This window comes from Delphinapterus leucas, chromosome 2 (assembly GCF_059928025.1).
Source record: "Delphinapterus leucas isolate spDelLeu-1000000601 "Yukka" chromosome 2, BTC_Dleu_Yukka2, whole genome shotgun sequence".
Lineage (NCBI taxonomy): Eukaryota > Metazoa > Chordata > Mammalia > Artiodactyla > Monodontidae > Delphinapterus > Delphinapterus leucas.
Window position 1 is genome coordinate 31,930,395 of NC_143130.1, and position 18,272 is coordinate 31,948,666.

The following is an 18,272-nucleotide window of genomic DNA, read 5'->3' on the forward strand; positions in this document are numbered from 1 at the left end:
TTATGCGTTCTTACCACAGAATCATAATAATAACGGGGGCCGAGGAAACTCTGGGAGGTGATGGACGAGTCTGTGGCCTTGACGGTTGATGGTTTAACACTCAAGGGATTCTTGAGTGGCTTTATATAGCAGGTGTTTTGTTGTTTTTACCTTTGAATCTTCATTATAAGGTTGGAGGCAATTTCCACAAACTGATGGGGACTTAGGATGCCCAGGGACCTTGCTAATACTAGGACACAAGTAGAAAGAGCTCTTGACCTTGAGGAGCGTGTGGACCAGAGGAGTCCACTGATCACTGGAAGACGGCGGGGATGGGGCTGCGAGGCTCTGGCCCCTCCTGCTGGTTGCGGCTGGAGTAGCAGCATCAGCTACAGCAGACCAGAACCAAGAGTAACTTGAGTAAACTGTTCCAGGTTACAGGCCCCTGGTCTCCTGATACTTTTCGTCAGCTTATTTTACCCAGAAAAGCAGCGCCAACTGCTGAAAATGCCCCTCCTTCCCTCCTTTGCAAAGACCTGTGTTGAATGTCCAGGGAAAGCCAAGCACCTGCTGGGGGTGGAGGACAGGGTTGGATGAGGCAGGTTGGGGCCCCACAAACCAGGAAAGGGGGGGGCATGTGAACACGTTACTGAGAAAAACAGACCCTGTTCTACATGAGCCGTGAGCGTGTGTGCAGACAGAGAACCATCCTGGGTAGAGGGAGCCAAGTGCGGGGTCCACAGGGGCTGCGGGAGGCGATGGATGAAACTGGCAGAGGAGGCTCGAGGGGCCAGCAGGAGTGGGCTGCGAGGAGGGAGGGGCAGTGTGTGTCCTCCCCAGTTCTCTCTCACTCAGCGCCCCGCCCCGGGCCCCCAACCCTAAGGCCTGTCCCAGGAGACGGCCTCACAGAAAGGCAACCCCTCCAAAGAGACTAAGTAAGAGGTTTGGGAAGGCAGATAGAATGGCAGGTTCACTCACTGAGATGCCTCCTCCAGCTTGGCTGGCAGAAGAATTGTGCGAAATCACGGGGACCTTGTTTGAGGGTTTCCTTTATGAATCCCGTGTGAAGCCGCACCTGGCTCCACCCAGACCTCCGTTCAGGCTGCTCAGAGGGACATTCATGAAATGAGTATAAGTGAGGTGCTCACCTGCACAGGGCCCCCACCCAGGCAGCCGGGCTTCCAGAAGGACCACAGCCACAACCCAGCCAGGATGAGCCCTGGTCATAAATCGCTGTGCGGTACAGTTCATCACCGTGCAATGGAATGTCTCTGACCTGTCGGCCCCCCCGCTAACAAAACAATCTCAAAAAGGAAAACAGGCAGTAATAGTAATAAAAAAAATCAGCCATCAGTTCAGCTGATGGCTGCCCAAGCTTGAAGGTCTCCGGGCACCTTCCCTTAAATAGCTTAAAACAAAATGATAATAAACGATTGCATTGCACAGCGCTCTGAATGCGCCTTGCTACACTCATAATGAAAAGGGCAGGTGAAGCAGCGAGCAGCCCTGCTATGAATTACTGGCCTTTCAGTGCTGGAGAAGTGTATTTAACCGGACACCTGCAGAGGCTGCTCACTAACTGCACACGTTATAATGACAATAGACACACGAGAGACAAACGCGTTCGAACTACACAACAGCCCTGCCATCCACACAAGCTAGTGTGTGGATTCCAGCCACACCCCTCTGCTTCAGCATCCAGTGTAGATGAGCAGATCCCAGTGAAGTGTCTTTTTCAGTCCCTTTTCACGACTCCAGGCAAAATCCCATGGATTGGCCTTTTAAAGCACACCGTTCAGAGTGCAGGGGACCCGGGGTGTTAAGTGTGACTATGGATCTCTCCTTTGTGAACCACAGAAAGCTAATACTCTGGCTCCAGACTGAAGATTTCTAATAAGGAGTGGAGTGATTTAGTGATTTTACGAGTGCGAGAGAGGAGAGACCGTGGGGCCAGTGTGCAAGCTTCACAGACTTAGAAGCCAAAGGCGCAGACAGGGCTGGGCTGGTGCCTCCACGCCACTGTTTGTGTCGCTGGCAGGGCCCAGCAGCAAACAGTTAACACGAGACAAAGCCCAGTGCGACCAGCAGGTCTCCTGCAACCATCAGCGGAACTAGCTATTATAGCCAATTTAATAGCTTGAAAATGAACTCATTAGTGCTCTTTTATCAGTGGAAAAAAGTCTATTAAATCCGGATGTGTGAAGCTGCTGCACAGAAGCTCATTTCCAACCCGCCTGTGACCTGAACAAATCCGAGCTGTGCTTTTCTGGGAGCAGCGGGGTCAGCCTCTGAGGGGAGCTGGGATTGCGGGGCCTCCCCGGCCCACGCCTGCCCCGGAGACACCAAGGCTCCTCAGGATAACACACAGCGAGTGTTTCTGTCCTTGCTTCTGGCCTCCCGTGTCATCCGCATGCAGCCCAGCAGCTTCTGGAGGCAGCAAAGAAGGGGTGCCGTCACCCAAGTGGGATCTGAAGTTACGTGTAACGGAGGACAGAATCGTCTACAAGGCCCCACGGTTCAGGATAATGCAGCTGGAGATGTGGTCAGCCCAGGGCTTTCTGTGGTCCCTCCCTCCCCTCCCCCTCCCCCTCCCCCTCCCTCCTCCCTCCCTCTCTGCCATCACAACTGGAGAGACTAGGAGGACACTTTTATGCTCTGCTCATTCTCTATTTCCTGCTGGTGATTAGATTTAGATTCTCTTGGACAAACGGTGCAGGCTGAGTGCAGGTGAGCTGACTTCATTAGCACTGGGACGGGGACCCGATTAGCATAAATCTATGGGATAAACTGTGGGGCAAATAGCAAATGTCCCCTCCCCATGTTTCCTCCCCACCATGTCCCACAGACCTTCCGGGCTGCGTGCAGACTTCAGCTCTTGGTTTTAAGCTACACCCTACATGGGTTGCTTTTCATTTGCACAGTCCTGTCTTGTGAGCACGACGACAAATGGTCTGATGGCAGAGACAGTTCCACTCTTCTTTTAGAGCTCCCACAACACGGAGATCTGAGATCACCCCAGCTGAGACAGGGTTAGCCCCTCAGGAGCTAATGACATTACGTCAGGCTGTCATTACGCTGGTGTCAGCGTGAGTGGCAGATCACAGTGTTTGGAATTACCAGGCAGAAGAGACGGTGGAGCTTACAGTAGCCATCGCTTACCTATTAGAAGCCACTTTTCCACTGAAATATCACCCAACCCCATACAGAAGTCAGTGAGGGGTACTCAGAGGGGCCAGAGTTATGAAGCTGGAGGCTGTGGTACCCACTGTCCCTTGTCAAAGCACAAAGACCCACTTTCTGTAATGGATTATCTAATTGCGTATAAATTAAAGGTGCAAGCCAGTGGTTACATGTCTTGTATACAGGTTTTATTGTTGTTTTGTGTTGCATGTGTTTTTAAGTTAACAACCCTCACTGCCCCTTGGAAGGTCCTAAGGGGAATACTTCACTCTTTGTCACCCACCACGGTCTGCTTGCCCCACGTTTGTCACAGATACAAACAAAACAACAGGTACAAGATGGTACAAAAGCACACGTCCTCTCCCTGAGATGGTTGGAGCCTCAAGTCTGACGTGTCCTGCACACATGTGTCGGCTCCTTGAGGCCTGGCTTCCCTCGCTGGCTTCTGCCAGCGCCGTCCCCTTGGGCTGCTGCCGGGGCACCAAGACAGCCCCCAGCCGGTCCCATCCCCACCTACCACCCGGAGTCCCTCCTCTGAGCCTCCGATCCAGAGAGAAGCATGTTCCAGCCGAAAGGACTTGTCCCTTCCTGGCCACCCCATTCATTCTTTATGTTGTTGGGCTCTGCAGCCCACCCCACCCCCCCGCTATCTATCTTGGGGTCTTGGGGGGCGGGGTCTTGGAGGGTCCATCCCATCACCAGTCCAGAGCCAGCCTCCTGCCTAAAAGCTTTGTTTTTTTCACAGACCCCAAACCTCCTCCCCTCCCTCCCCGGGAGCTGTTAAGTCCAGCCGTCCCAGACTACGGAGAGGAGTGGGCCTAAGAGTCCCTGGCCCTGCTCTGGTACCTCCAGTCACCTGGAGGACTTGGTGGGCACAGACTGGGGGCCTTCCCCAGGACTCCAGCTCAGGGGTATGACAAGGTCCCAGGGGACTGTTGAAGACCTCTGCACCCCGAAAGGTGACCACACACAGGGTAAATTTGGCAAATAATGTGCTGTATTCCTCTAGATGTTCCCTAACTTGTCCATAAATTCATGTTCTGGGTCCTTATATATAGAAGCCCTTGAGCATCACCCTTCATGTTACTGAGACATCTCACTGAGCAGGAACCCCAGTCCTCAAGATGAAGGTCCTCCTCAAATGCCAGAATCTCTGGGGTCCTCGTATCACATGGTAGTAGCTGGAGGTTGGCCTCATTATTACTTGTCCAGCTTTACCAAGGTGTAGTTGGCAGGTAAAAGTTGTATATACCCGAGGTACACAGCGTGACGGCTTGATAAACATACACACTGTGGAGTGATCACCCCATCAAGCTGACGAGCATGGCCACCCTCTCAGTCACCTTTCTAATTTTCTCCGTGTAATGAGAACCCTTAGGATCGACTCTCTTGGCAAATTTCGAGAACGCAGTACAGTATTGTTAGCCATTGTCCCCATGCTGTACATTAGATTGGGTAGTTTAAGAAAATGCATATAGTAACCGAAAGCTATTATGACTTTAATAAATAAAGTACATTTTCTCTACCCCAATAGAACCTACATACATTTAAAATAAATTACAAGTCACTGTAGGACTTGTTACTAATTCCAGTTGCAGAGAATTCTTTCTTGGCCAGCAAGGGGCACTGCAATTCCTCGGGGGCCAGGCCACTGGGGTAAGTGACCACCCTGGAGGTTTTTACTGAACCCGGCTTCCTCAGGGGAATCAGATTCACATGGAAGAAAGGCCAACAGGTGACATCTGGGCCATCTCCCCGCACCCCTCAATGCCGCTAATATAAGGGACAATGACATAATTAAGGTAGGAGCAGCACGTAATCCAAAAAGCCTGATTAAATTAGTGGCTGCAAACGTCGGAAGTTTCCTCTAACTCACTGAATGATGGGAAAGAGGCTTACGGGGACCCTGAGGTCACAGAGACAAGGTTGGATTTGCCAAGAAAAAGATGGGAAGGGAAAAAATCCGAGGAGCTGATTTCCCCCTGGGAATCTGTCTGGAAACAGCTTCTTGAACCTGGCTTTCTATAGATCAGATTTCCATCATCTCTACATTGCTTTCCCAATAGGAAAGCTTAATATACTATTTATTAGTATAACTCCATTATATAAATGGGCTTATTCTGCCATTACAAAAATAATTGCATGGAAAATTTGCCTTCTGAATTCTCTGACCATTCTATTTTGCCCTTTTTCTTATCTCAGTCTTCTGAGTTTTAGCTACGATATTGAGGGCATGGCCGAAAGAGCAGATAAAAAATGCCGTGCTTCTTCAGCGTGGCAGAAATGATAAAATTTGGAGGAAAGTGTAATTCTATTCAGAGCTTGATGCACACAAACTTTCTCACCAAATTTATTACTGGAAATGGTTGGACACCTCTGAATTTAGAACCCAGTGAAATATACCAGGTACTGTAGTTGGTTATTAATGTATTATTACATCCTCACTCATTAAGGAGGCATAGACTCAAAGGTGCAGTAAGCTAAAAAGAGGTCAGGATCGATTTATATGTAACAGATCCATGTGGGTTGTTTCCCTCTCATGCTCACAGTGAAGAGAATATACTATGTAGTTCTATATGAAAAAGACAGTTCCACCAACCAACTGCTTAAAAATTAATATTTCTTCTCACAGTTTTTCACATGCCACCCCCATGCTGTTCCAGAAAGGACATTTGGTGTAAACTGATAAAAAGATGCAGACTTACCTATGGACAGTGCTTGTTTTTTCCCTTTTTCCACATGCGTCCCCGAGGCAATCCCTAAGTGTGCTTTCAGATGCCATTATAAAATTAACTTTTGACTCTAGTGTTAAAGAGACGTAGCTGGTGTCCCAGTAATTAAAGACAGATTCACAAGACGAACAGGCAGAAGGGTATTCATGTTTCCCTCGTGTACACGTGGGAGAAGCTCAGGAAAGAGCAGCTCACAAAGGAGGTTAGAACTCAGGCTGCAGGACCACCTGCAGCTACAACCGGAAGACGGGTGAGGGGAGGCCGGTTGAGGGAGGTGACTCGGAAATGTACACCCACGCGGCTAACGTTTGTCACGCAGAAGAGGGTGGGCATCTCCACCGAGACTCCTCCTCCTGGTACAGAGGGGAGACACCCTGACAAGTGGAGGTTTCCCTCATGATTCCCTCCCAAAGGGTAACTTCTGCTCTGTTTTCAGAGTTCCTCTCACGTCTGCTGTTTCTCAAAATAATCCTTATGCCAAAGAGGCACATTCAGGGTGGCATCTCCTGGTCTCCTACAGTGTAACTGCACATATATATGTGTACACACATGTATGTGCACGTATACACATGCAAACATATGTATGTATACGTGTGTCTCTGATTCCAGCAATAGTATTGCCTGACATTTTTTAACAAGCAAAGCTTAGTGTTTCTTGCTTGTTGTCAAAGCTGAAGAGAACCGTGTGCAAAGGGTCTTCCTCCTTGGTCCTGGACAGGGCACCCGGAGGGTAGAGAGGTAATTGGGAAACACTGTTTCTCCCTCTCTCTCTCTCCCTTTCTCTCTCACACACACACACAAAATACAGAATCATTCAGTCTTACGTTTGAGTGTAAACTCCTGCACGAGGGCCACTGGTAAACACTTTTGAATAACTTCACAGAATAATGCTAGTGAGAAAAAAGTCAGCAGTATCTGAAGTCCCTTTTTTGTATTTCAAACGTTTTCAGAGTGAAACTTCCACGAGGGACGAGGGCTACTAGGGCCCCAACTATGGGCGGCTGTCATGCCCCCGCTTCTTAGATGATGTGGACAAGCCATGACAGGACCAAACCACAGCACCTGCTTCACAGAAACTGTTCTGAGCTCATGTGCACCGGCCTGCAGGTGTCCTGGGCACATGGAAAGACTCTAAAACATAATTAATCCAAGCTGACTCAAGCAAACTTGTTTTAAAGCTGTAAAACAATTTTAGAGAGTATGCCACACTGCTGTCCAGGTTTCAAGTAGTTCTACGTGCCCTTTGGGTACTAAGATTTACCCCGGACCTCAAAGATTACCTGACAGACTTCCTTGATTACCTGACTCATGGGAAGGGCTTTCAGAGGCCCAAGAGGGTCAGTCCCAAACCCAGACTTAGCAGTGGCTTTCGGGCCATTGTGCCTTCTTGATAATTTCACCTGCCAAGACTCTCTGGTGAGACTGGCAATATCGACTCAAGGAACAATTCCTGTGTGTGATTTCTGCCTTTGAATAATTGTGACCTCTTCAAAAACAGAAAACCTAACAGTGGTCCCTAAAGAGCACTTGTTATGATGAGACCAAAATGCAACCAGACTGTGGGGCTGTGACATTTTCTGGACATTTTCGTGCAAGACTGTGGCTTACCAAAACTACAGCACTGGGGATAGAGGCAGATAGAGGATTCAGAACACTGCAAAACCTGTATTTTTGTGTTTTTCCTCCCAATGGCTTGTGCTAAAATATTTCTAATTCTAGTGCATGAAAAGAAACTGTGGCCGAGCTAACAAAATAGCATTCAGCCTCACACACTCTCGGTAATTCTCCGTTTTCCTTGTCGATAAAGCATGGGGACCCTGGGCTTTGAGGTCAAAAGTCTCCACCAGCTACTAGCCTGCAGCCCTTTCACAGAGAAAGAACTCCAGCCTTCAACATCAGCTGTAGCAGTGAAAGTCAGGTCAATGTGGAAGAACTCTTGTAAGGATTAAAATGAGATCATAGAAAAAAGGCTGAGGGTGTATACCGCTTCCAGAGAAACTACTACTATTGATGCCACTTTATAGAGCCAGTGTCCTGGGAACTGAGGTGGGATTTGTCTCATTCCCGTAGTACTTGACCCAGTGGTATTTATCTGGAAAGTTCAGAATAAATATTGACTAATGGCTGGTTATTTTCATACCATAGTTTGCCACTAAGTCCAAAATTTTGGGATACACTTTCTTACTGTGTAATTTGAAACAGGTAGAACCACTGATCACAATTCTATAAGTTAATGCAATCACAGAATGTATGACGATTATGCATCCCCCAAAATCAATAAATTTGTGAGTTACAGTGTAAACTACAAATGTGTAAGTTGTAGTATCAGGATCACGCCCACATGGCACTGGGGAGCTGACAGTGTGACACCTGGGCGCTCAGGTTTCCCTGAGAAGCCAAGGAAATCCTTCTAATTCGAATGGTTTTTAGAAGCTGTGGCTAAGACGTTAAGGGACTCTGTTTTCACATCTGTGTCTAATGGGAAGCCTATAAGGCTGGCCCTGCTGGGAGCATGAAGATTCTGAAGCAAGTAGAATTGAGCTATGGTCTGTGTCCCCACCAAATGCCAAGTGCGTGTGTTGAAACCTAACCCCCATTTCTCCACACCCCCTCCAGCATTTATTGTTTGTAGATTTTTTGATGATGGCCATTCTGACTGGTGTGAGGTGATACCTCATTGTAGTTTTGATTTGCATTTCTCTAATGATTAGTGATGTTGAGCATCCTTTCATGTGTTTGTTGGCAGTCTGTATATCTTCTTTGGAGAAATGTCTGTTTAGGCCTTCTGCCCATTTTTGGATTGGGTTGCTTGCCCTTTTGATATTGAGCTGCATGGGCTGCTTGTATATTTTGGAGATTAATCCTTTGTCAGTTGCTTCATTTGCAAATATCTTCTCCCATGTAAACTGATACAGCCACTATGGAAAACAGTATGGAGCTTCCTTAAAAAACTACAAATAGAACTAACCACACGACCCAGCAATCCGACTACTGGGCATATACCCTGAGAAAACCATAATTCAGAAAGAGTCAGGTACCACAATGTTCATTGCAGCTCTATTTACAATAGCCAGGACATGGAAGCAACCTAAGTGTCCATCGACAGATGAATGGATAAAGAAGGTGTGGCACATATATACAATGGAATATTACTCAGCCATAAAAAGAAACGAAATTGAGTTATCTGTAGTGAGGTGGATGGACCTAGAGACTGTAATACAGAGTGAAGTAAGTCAGAAAGAGAAAAACAAATACCGTATGCTAACACATATATATGGAATCTAAAAAAGAGAAAAAAAATTGTTCTGATGAACCTAGGGGCAGGACAGGAATAAAGAGATAGACATAGAAAATGGACTTGAGGACATGGGGTGGGGGAAGGGTAAGCTGGGACGGAGTGAGAGAGTGGCATGGACATATATACACTACCAAATAAACAGATAGCTAGTGGGAAGCAGCCACATGGCACAGGGAGATCAGCTCGGTGCTTTGTGACCACCTAGAGGGGTGGGATAGGGAGAGTGGGAGGGAGACACAAGAGGGAGGGGCTATGGGGATATATGTATAGTATAGCTGACTCACTTTGTTATACAGCAGAAACTAACACACCATTGTAAAGCAATTATACTCCAGTAAAGATGTTAAAAAACAAAAGAACCCCTAACCCCCGAGGTAATGGTGTCAGGAGGTGATGAGGTCGTGAGGGCAGAGCCCCCATGGTGAGATCAGTGTCCTTGTAATAGAGATCGCAGAGCCCCCCACCAACCCCTTCTCTCCTTCCACGTGAGGACACAGCAAGAAGACGCCTTCTATGAACCAGGAGGAGGGTTCTCACCAGACACCGGATCTGCGGAGGCCTTGATCTTGGACCTCCAGCCTCCAGAACCGGAGGCATGGAATGAGAGTTTGCTATTTACAAGCCACGGGTCTGTGGTGTCTGTTAGGGCAGCCAGAGCGACTGAGCAGCCTCAGAGCTGGTTTTGCCCCAACGCTGCCTGCTCACATCCCAAGCCGTCCCCACACTGACTCTCCTAGAATCGCTCCGCCTTGCGCTGGGCTCCCCAGTTGCCTTACCGTGCAGACAGCTCCTCGAGGCGCCTTCCTGCGCGGCAGGGCAGCCGTGTGTCCGCTGCGTTATGGAGGTGAGGGAGGCAAAGGGGAGAGAAGGCACCGACGCCCCCATTCTTCCCAAGGTCTGCCCCTGGGGCTGCCCGGCTTCTGGAGGGCGTGGGGAAGGAGCTCACGTGGGAAGAAGCACCGGGAAAGCGGAGTTGAGGCTGGGGGACCTGAGACAGTGCCCCCCGGGCCGAGCACCAACCTTGTGAATGGCCTTCCCAGAGGGAAGCACCGATTAGCAACTGCGTCCCCAGGTCGTTGGCAGGGCGCCCGGCACACCTGGACCAGCATCTCACCTGCCAACGGCACGGGGGGGGGGGGCGGGGGGGGAGGATGGCACCCCGGCGTCACCTTGGGGCCCTCGGCCATGTCTCCCAGCTGAGCTGTCTTCTTCCCCAGCTTGTAGGTGAGACCAGCACACAGATCCTGTGAGCTCCCCTGCCAGCGGCTGCCGTGAGATGCCATCCCGAGGGAGGGTGTGCGTGACGCCCAGGCTTCCTCTACGCCCTGGGTGTCTAAGATGGAAGGGAGGCCTCCCTTGTAATGGGTTTTTTTCTTTTCTTTGGCTCCGTTTTCTTTGTAACTGTGATCTGTGAGGATTGCGTTAGGGAAAGTTCCTAAAGATGTCTTTGAAATACACCTGGAAGTATCCAAACACAGACAGCAGCCACTGAAGCTGTGTTCAGGGTGGGTGCCCAGGACCGGCCAGCCTGGCCCTCGTGAGTTACTGGCTGACTGAGCGCATGTCTGCAGTGTGTGCGCCCAGGCCCGGCAGAGGGCGCAGGCTCAAGAGGCTGACTGGGAAGGGCTGTGTCAGCGCGTGTGCGTGCGCGTGCGCACACACACAGACACACGAGTCCTCCTGACGACCCTTGTGACCAAAGGTACCGCGATCCCTGGATGACGAGAGCGCTGGGGTCTAAGATGCCGTGTAGACCCAGAGTTACTCAGTAAGCCGGGGGCCAGGGTCCTGTCCCAGAACTTTAATCCCAAGTCCATGTTCTTAAACTGTGATGCAAAGTAAGATATGCAACATATAATACGTAAAATATATGTAACAAATGTAAATGTATATAATGTAAATGTGTATGTAATGCAAACATAAAATGTAAAATATATAAATACAGTATAAAATATATAGTATAAAATATGTAAGATAAATATAGGTAATGACGAGAGAAAAATTAAAGATAAATTGTTGTGAGATTTTCAGAAGCAAGAATATTCTTCCAGCCTGGGGGGTAGGTAGGTTAAGAGGTGTTTATGAAGAAAGTAGGCTTTTAATCAGGTTGTTTCAGAAAAACTGAAAGCACCTGGCCAGGGTGGTATGGGGAGATAGATCATTGAGGGCGCAGGGAATGGTGTGAATGAGACCTCAGCGCGATAAGGCGGGCACGTTGGCGGGAGAATTAGATGGAAAGGAGGCTTAGAACCTGGTCGCAGAGGATCAGGCTGATGACCTTGGACTTGGCGTGGTGTCAACACTAGCCAATCTGCTCTGAGGACCCCAGGCTGAGTGCGTCGTGTTCATGGTTGCACGTGGTCCTGACAGAAATGGTGACAGAGGAACCATCACCATCACTGGGTTATAGTGAAAAGTGAGATGAAACAAGGCTCTGGAACATGGTGAATTTGCTGAGAGGCAGGGTTGTCGGGTGCAGCGCAGCCTGTGATGCGTGGACACACGTGCACTCGTTCAAGCAGGCCATCTGTGCGCTTGCAGTTGTCCGTTTCCTGACTGACCATCCATGTGTGCTCGGTGTTCACGCTGACACTGGATGGCGGAGATAGAGGAAGGCAGTGCATCCACCAGGAGCACCGCCGATGCCAGTTCCTGTAGGTCGTGCTGTGAGTTAGTTAATCCACAATTAACCCCTAATTGCGAACACATCCTCAAATCGCCACTTCTGCGGAAAGGTCCGTTCATTTCCTGCGGCTCCCGCTTCTGAGCTGCTTTGCCGCATGTGGCCTGCCCGCAGCCAGTCCTCATCCCAGCCCCCCTGCTCCTTCCTCCACGTGGCTGCGCGAGACCGTCAGCCCCACGCGGGCAGAACTGCAGCACCCGTGCTCCTGGTACACGGGCCGCAGGGCTACGTGTGTGTACGTGTGTGTGTGTAACTGGTGAGTGAGTACATACGTTCCATCACGTAAGTTCATGGGGCAGCAGCTGTCCAGAAACTTAAACCATTAACCAGAAATTGAGGCGCAATTTGTCCCAAATCCAGCACCCCCTTCAGTGACAGGTTTATATCCGCGGCTGTTCTTGCCGCCGCCAGCTGCGCTCACTGTTGGGAGGAAGTACAGCCGGAAGCATGTGGGCTTTTCAGTACCTAACACATTATTACCGTTGCTGTTATCGTTGGTGACATAAAACTCAGCAAGGCAGCGTGGTGAGTGGGCCCTCTTCCTGCTGTGATTTTCAGGTCAGTTGGGAGGGCCACACCTTGCAAAGAACAGTCTGTTGTGGGACCGAAGCCCACACTCTCCAGCACCTTCTACATCACCTGCAGTGTCGGGGCGTGTGCCTGCGTTACATACGGGATTGTAGGGCGTTGTGGTGGTGCTAACAGTAACAGTGTCAGTGGCCGGAAGGAGTTGTTGTGTGCTTGTGGGGCAGACAGTGCATTCAGCACTTTATAGGTTTTCTCACCTAATTTTCACAATAACTCTGTGGATTGGGATTATCGTCTTCCTCATTTTGCAGATTAGCAAACTAAGGCCATACATGAAGGCCTGCTGATACACAGTGAGGTCATCAGTGGTCTTTGAGGTCCGTTTCCCACGTACCCCTCTGTCCTGGGACCTTTGTCAAGCAAGTCGAAGGTGGTGGAGGATTGCCAGTGCCAAGTCAGAACCTGAGACGTCTAAGGTGTACTGTCTGCTCATAACGCACACTTCCTAGATTCATCAACACAGCTTATTTTTGGTGCTTCTGTTATCATCACCCCCTAAGTCAGGCCGTTTGCCTGCACAGCTCAGGAAGGAAGCGTGCGTCCAACATGGAGACCTCGTGTCCCCGCTGGGCGGCCATACGGCGGTCAGGCTCTGCTCTTGGGGGCTCACCCCCTTCATTTAGCGCGACCAGCATGGGTGGCAGACCAGGAGAGGAGCCGGCTCCGAGGGACGGTGTCCTGGCATCCGGCTCCCTGACGTGGCTCCCCCATCCCACCCGTGCACCCCGGGCTGACCACCTCCTCCCAGTTGCTCTGTTCCAGCCTGGGGACCCTGCTGCCACCTCCTGCCCAGGCCACCCTCTGGGGAGGAAGTGATTGCAGAGTGACTGCTGGGCTCCAGGGCTCCCCCTGCAGCCGGCTCCCAGGGGTCCCCCTGCACCGGTCTTCCAGGAGTGTCCTGCTCCGTCGTCCGAGGCCCCCGCTGCCCAGAAGCTTCTGCAGCTATTGAGCATGGAGCTTGCCGCCAGTGCATAGAGGAAACAGGCCCCCACCAATCTGTAGCACCAAGAAATTCACCATAAATCACTCACTTCTAGATGGGCTCCTTGTCTACTCATGGGCTTACAAGCAAGACAGGGTGATGGGGAATTGCTTTAAAGATGATTTAAAAAAAAAAGCTTCTTATCACAGTCTCCTAAATATTTGCTTTATTTTTGTTATGTACACATATCAAAAAAGGAGAAGAAGAAGAAAGAAAGAAAAACCCAGAGGGCTTGACTTGAAAGGCTTTATTTTCATTCCATTACTGTCATTTGCAGTTGTGAGCCTTCATGAAGGCTTCCAACTCTTCAAAAGAAAGGCATAAAGTATAATCACTTTACGCTGTTTGCTTATATGATCATAATTCCTTACTACTGTGGTTGGTTCCAGTGAGCATTCGTGGGTCCAGCAGGAGGCGCTGCCGTGGAGACAGTTGCCATGGTGACAGTCATATCAGGAGCTCCTCCATCACTCAGGTCTAAGTAGACCCTTCGGTAAATCACGTCTCCCTCCCTGCTGCTCAGTCACTTTCTCTGTTCCCTGAACCACGGGGACATCTCAGCCGTTACAGGAGCTGACAGGGGCCTCTGTCCGGCTGCGTGGTTCCTCGGGCCCTGGCTGACCCTCTCTGTTCCCGGCAGCCATCGCCCCTACCCACACCCCCATCCCCAGTTCCTGGGCCACTGCAGGGCTGATCCTGGGCCGGCTTCCACGCTGCCGAAAACCCCACCTCTCGTGGGTGTCTGCTCGTGCTTCTGCCCAGTTCTTGGCACAAATGTGTTAGTTAAGTGATACCTCCTTCCTGGTGTCAGATTTTCTTCTACCCGCTGGTGTCATGATCAGTGTCATTAAATCACTTACAGGACAATAATACTTTCAGGGAGGCAAAACAGATCCCTCTTTATGTACAGACTTGTCTTTATACTTCAGCTGTTTTGTCCCCAAACGAGATAGATTCATTGTGGGGTTTTTTTTTGTTTTTTTTGTTTTTTTGTTGTTGTTGTTGTGCGCGGGCCTCTCACTGTTGTGGCCTCTCCTGTTGCGGAGCACAGGCTCCGGATGCGCAGGCTCAGCGGCCATGGCTCACGGGCCCAGCCGCTCCGCGGCATGTGGGATCTTCCTGGACTGGGGCACGAACCCGTGTCCCCTGCATCGGCAGGCGAACTCTCAACCACTGCGCCACCAGGGAAGCCCGATTCATTGTGTTTTTAACTTTGTTTTCCAAGAACATGTGGTATAAGGAAAGTAGCTGTACTATTGGAATCCTTGGCTATCACTTTTATTTCTTGTCTAAGAACATCATTGTCATTGAGTACCGCCTCAGACCGTTATTGTCATTTTCAAGTATGGTTTCTTGGAAGGCAAAAATCCAAAAAAAAATGTGTACACCTCAGCTTGTCCCTGAAATCCAATCACCAGAACTACCTGTGCCTAGCAGTCAATGCCCACGCTAAGCGTTCTTTCCTGTTTCTCTGAACAAATCTTAATGGGGTCCCATGGAAGTCACAGCTGCACGTGCAGACAGACCACGCAGCTGCAGACATAAAGGCTCCTACAAAAACTTACCTGCTGGAGGCTTCAGAGCCTGTCACCAAGGGCAGCAGGTCCTAGAATCCAGTGAAACGTTCCTGGAGGTTTGCTCATTCCATCTGTAAGCCCCCCAGAAGTCGACTTCAGAAGTTTCAGAATACAGAGTTACTCCAGTCTCCATGGGTATCTCCAACAGCCAACTTCGAAATCAGTTACCATCAGTACCAAAATGTTTTAAAAATGCTTCACGTGGGATAATTTTGTCTTCTCAGCTGGACTGTAAACTTTGTGAGGACAGGTGCTGACCTGTGCACCCCCTCTCTGTTCCCTCTGGAGTCTTCACAGACCCACTGGATCCCGGGGCAGAGCATAGGGAAAACGGCCCTCGCCCGGAGCAGAGGTCAGGCACCCAGTGCCTGGTTGCACTTCAACAGCCACTCTAGGGCCTAGCCTCCCATCGCCAGGGCAGAAATGGCTTCCAGACCCACCCTCTTACCCCCAGTGGCTCCCCGTCAAGCCACCCTCCACACGATTTCTCTAATATTAATCTAGTGGTTCTGATTCCTCCCAAACTTTCTTATAAGATTCGTGTTTGGACAAAGCCCAGAGCCCGCATCACGTGCCCAGAGGCTTCCCTCCCCCCGCCCTGGGAGCCTCAGGCCCTTCTGCCCCCCATGGGTTGTCTCTGAACTAGGGCCCTCCCCTCTCAACGGGATAGGCCAGCGGTGGGCAGGCCAGCCTCCAGAGCACTTCTGGTCTTTAAATATCATCTTTCCTCTGAGGGCAAAGTCCATGCTTTTTCCAAAAGGCCCTGAGAAGCCTCCCTGCTTTACCAGTGGACGTTACTTCCCAGCTGCAGCTCCCTGGGCCCGCAGACCACGCTGAGCACCCTGTGTCATGCGTGCTGAGTGTGTGTGTCTGTGAGCAGTTCCACCCATCCCTGAGGAAGACTGGCTCACACATCCTCAGATTCTTCCCTACACCCGATTCCCAGCAGGTACTGAACAGTTGGCAGGTGCCTCATCGATGTTGGGGAGGAAATGCATAAACCAGCGAATGGACTAGTCTTGTCACAGGCAGGCCACAAGTTTCCCCCCAGTACAGTGACGACTGAGCCATGGGCTCCCTCATTTTCAGCTTCTGTGACTCTCTTTCACGGGGTTTTCAGGGTCTAAGCTCTGCTGCAGAGTGGCAGAGGCTCTGTACATGTTTCCCACACTCACTTCCTCCTGCTCCAGGGGCTGGAGCTGCTTTAGGTGCTGATTTTGGAAAGGAGTCTTCTGATCCACCCAGAGATGAACAAATGTTTCAGTAGCTTCAAAGGAGTTACTCCCAGAGCCTGGACTGGGTGGTGTTTGGCCCACTTGCAGAGTCTGGGCCATTTGATACATAATTAGCAGCATCAGCTCAGAGGCAGCATTCCTGCCCAAATCCTTTCCAACCAAACTTGGTGGAAAGCTTCAGCTCTTGGAGGCCGAGATGTAAATGGCCCCGTCCCTGAGGGCTTTAGTGAAAAAGTAAAGAGAAGCAAGTCGTGGCTGTGAGACTGAAGCCTGGTACCTCGGCAGGCTGTGCACCAAAAGAGAAACATGCTCATAATTCAGCAGAAAAGAAACGCTGGCCTTTCAGGTAGCAGGTCGCTGTGCGAGCCCCACGCCCGTGGCGTCCAGCTCCATGTCCCAAAGCTCTCAGGGCCCCAAGGAGATGGGGTGGCATTTAGGACCTCCTGTAGATGGTCGAGAATACTCTCAGGGACTATTCTTATGAAGTTTTCCCAAACTGTCCCACCAAGCACTATAGTAGGGAAAAAAAGAGGTAGCGGGTGGAGGTCAAATTTGTGGGGAAAAAAATGCACACAGTAAACCTTCTTGTGAATTCACTCCCATTTGCACGTTGACTTTTCTGAGGAGTCCCACATCAATAAGTGAACAAATAATCAATTTAAAGGAGACTCCTCCAAACTCTTAAAAAGACAGAATCCTCTCCCTTTTTTTAAAGCTGCCACTTAATATTTCACAGAAATAGTGTACAATGGAACATGCTCTGGAAATTATAATTTTTTAATTATCATCACTATTTTTATTTCTAATTGCAAGTTCCCCAAAGGATGCTTAATGTAAATTAAAGAAATTCAAGACTATCACGTGCCCTGGTGTGCCTGGCTCCATGTTGAAGCAGGAGGGGAAAATGAAAGGACGTAACTGGAAGGGGAGCCGTGTGACAAGACAGGACATCATGGAGGCCGGCCGGTCAGGGCCACTCCACTGTGTCAGAGCCAGGGTGGGGGCTGAGCGCGTGGCTGTTATGAAGGATGTGACGCCCCTCCCCGGGCTTCTGATGCTCTCCATGTCTTCTCCTGAGCCTCCCTAGACAGAATCTCCACCCCACCATGATTTGAGAATCAGGGGAAGACAAGAAGGTGTGAAACACAGCATGTGCCAGGTTAGACAGCGAACAGAACATCCCTCCTGGGGCCTCAGAGCACCCCCTCTCTTGGGCTCATGAATGGGGTGAATAATGTTGGCTGGAAGAATCTGATCTCGTGTTTCCCAGGACTAACTGGCGAGCAGATTTTCTTTCATTATAATAATTTATCACTTACAAGATACCAGAGCTACATAGAGATTGCTGAATAATAGATGAAGTTGTGCTGCACCAAGTTTCTGCCCTAAGGGGTTTTCCATGTCGAGGCATCCGTGGAATCATGTCGGACAAGCAAAATGCAATCCTGCTGCCTCCTCAGACAAGATGGGGTGGGATTCCTGGTGAGAGTGTCTGTGTGTGGGGGGGGCGGGTGGAAAGAGACAGAGATCAGAGGTTCGATTAGTGCAGAAGAGAAAACAAAACAGAGCGGAGCTCTGCCTATTGTTCAGACACTGAAGGTAAGAAGGGAGCAGAGCCACCTGCATGGGCGTGGGGTAAAGACCCCGCCCCAAATGTAACCCCACTGCCCGGAGCCCTGAACATCTTTGGGTCCATGCCGTCACCAACAGATGCAAACAGTAGACCCGAATCAGCTGACCCCTGTGCAGCGTTACTAGGAGTAGGACTCCGCTGGAGGAGGAGATGCATTTTTAGGAGGGAGAAAGAAGGAAGTAGAACAGCAAACACCACGCGGAGGCCCCCATGGTTGGAGGGCAGCCCTGACGCGTGGTCAGAGGGTGACGGTTGGAGCCCACATCTTCACGTGGCGTGTCCGGAACCCACCACACTCCCCTTCTGGGCTCACCCGACCCCAGAAAGACTCCCCCCTAACCCCGTGGGGCCTTCGAGACCAGGTTCTCCCCCACCCCACCCAGGC

General features: G+C 50.3%; 1 protein-coding gene across 1 annotated transcript in view; it reads left to right on the forward strand.

The window, feature by feature from the left end:
• Nucleotides 1-18,272, forward strand: part of ADARB2 (adenosine deaminase RNA specific B2 (inactive)) — a 364,216-nt gene that overhangs the window by 98,120 nt on the left and 247,824 nt on the right. The gene's annotated exons all lie outside the window — the stretch shown is intronic.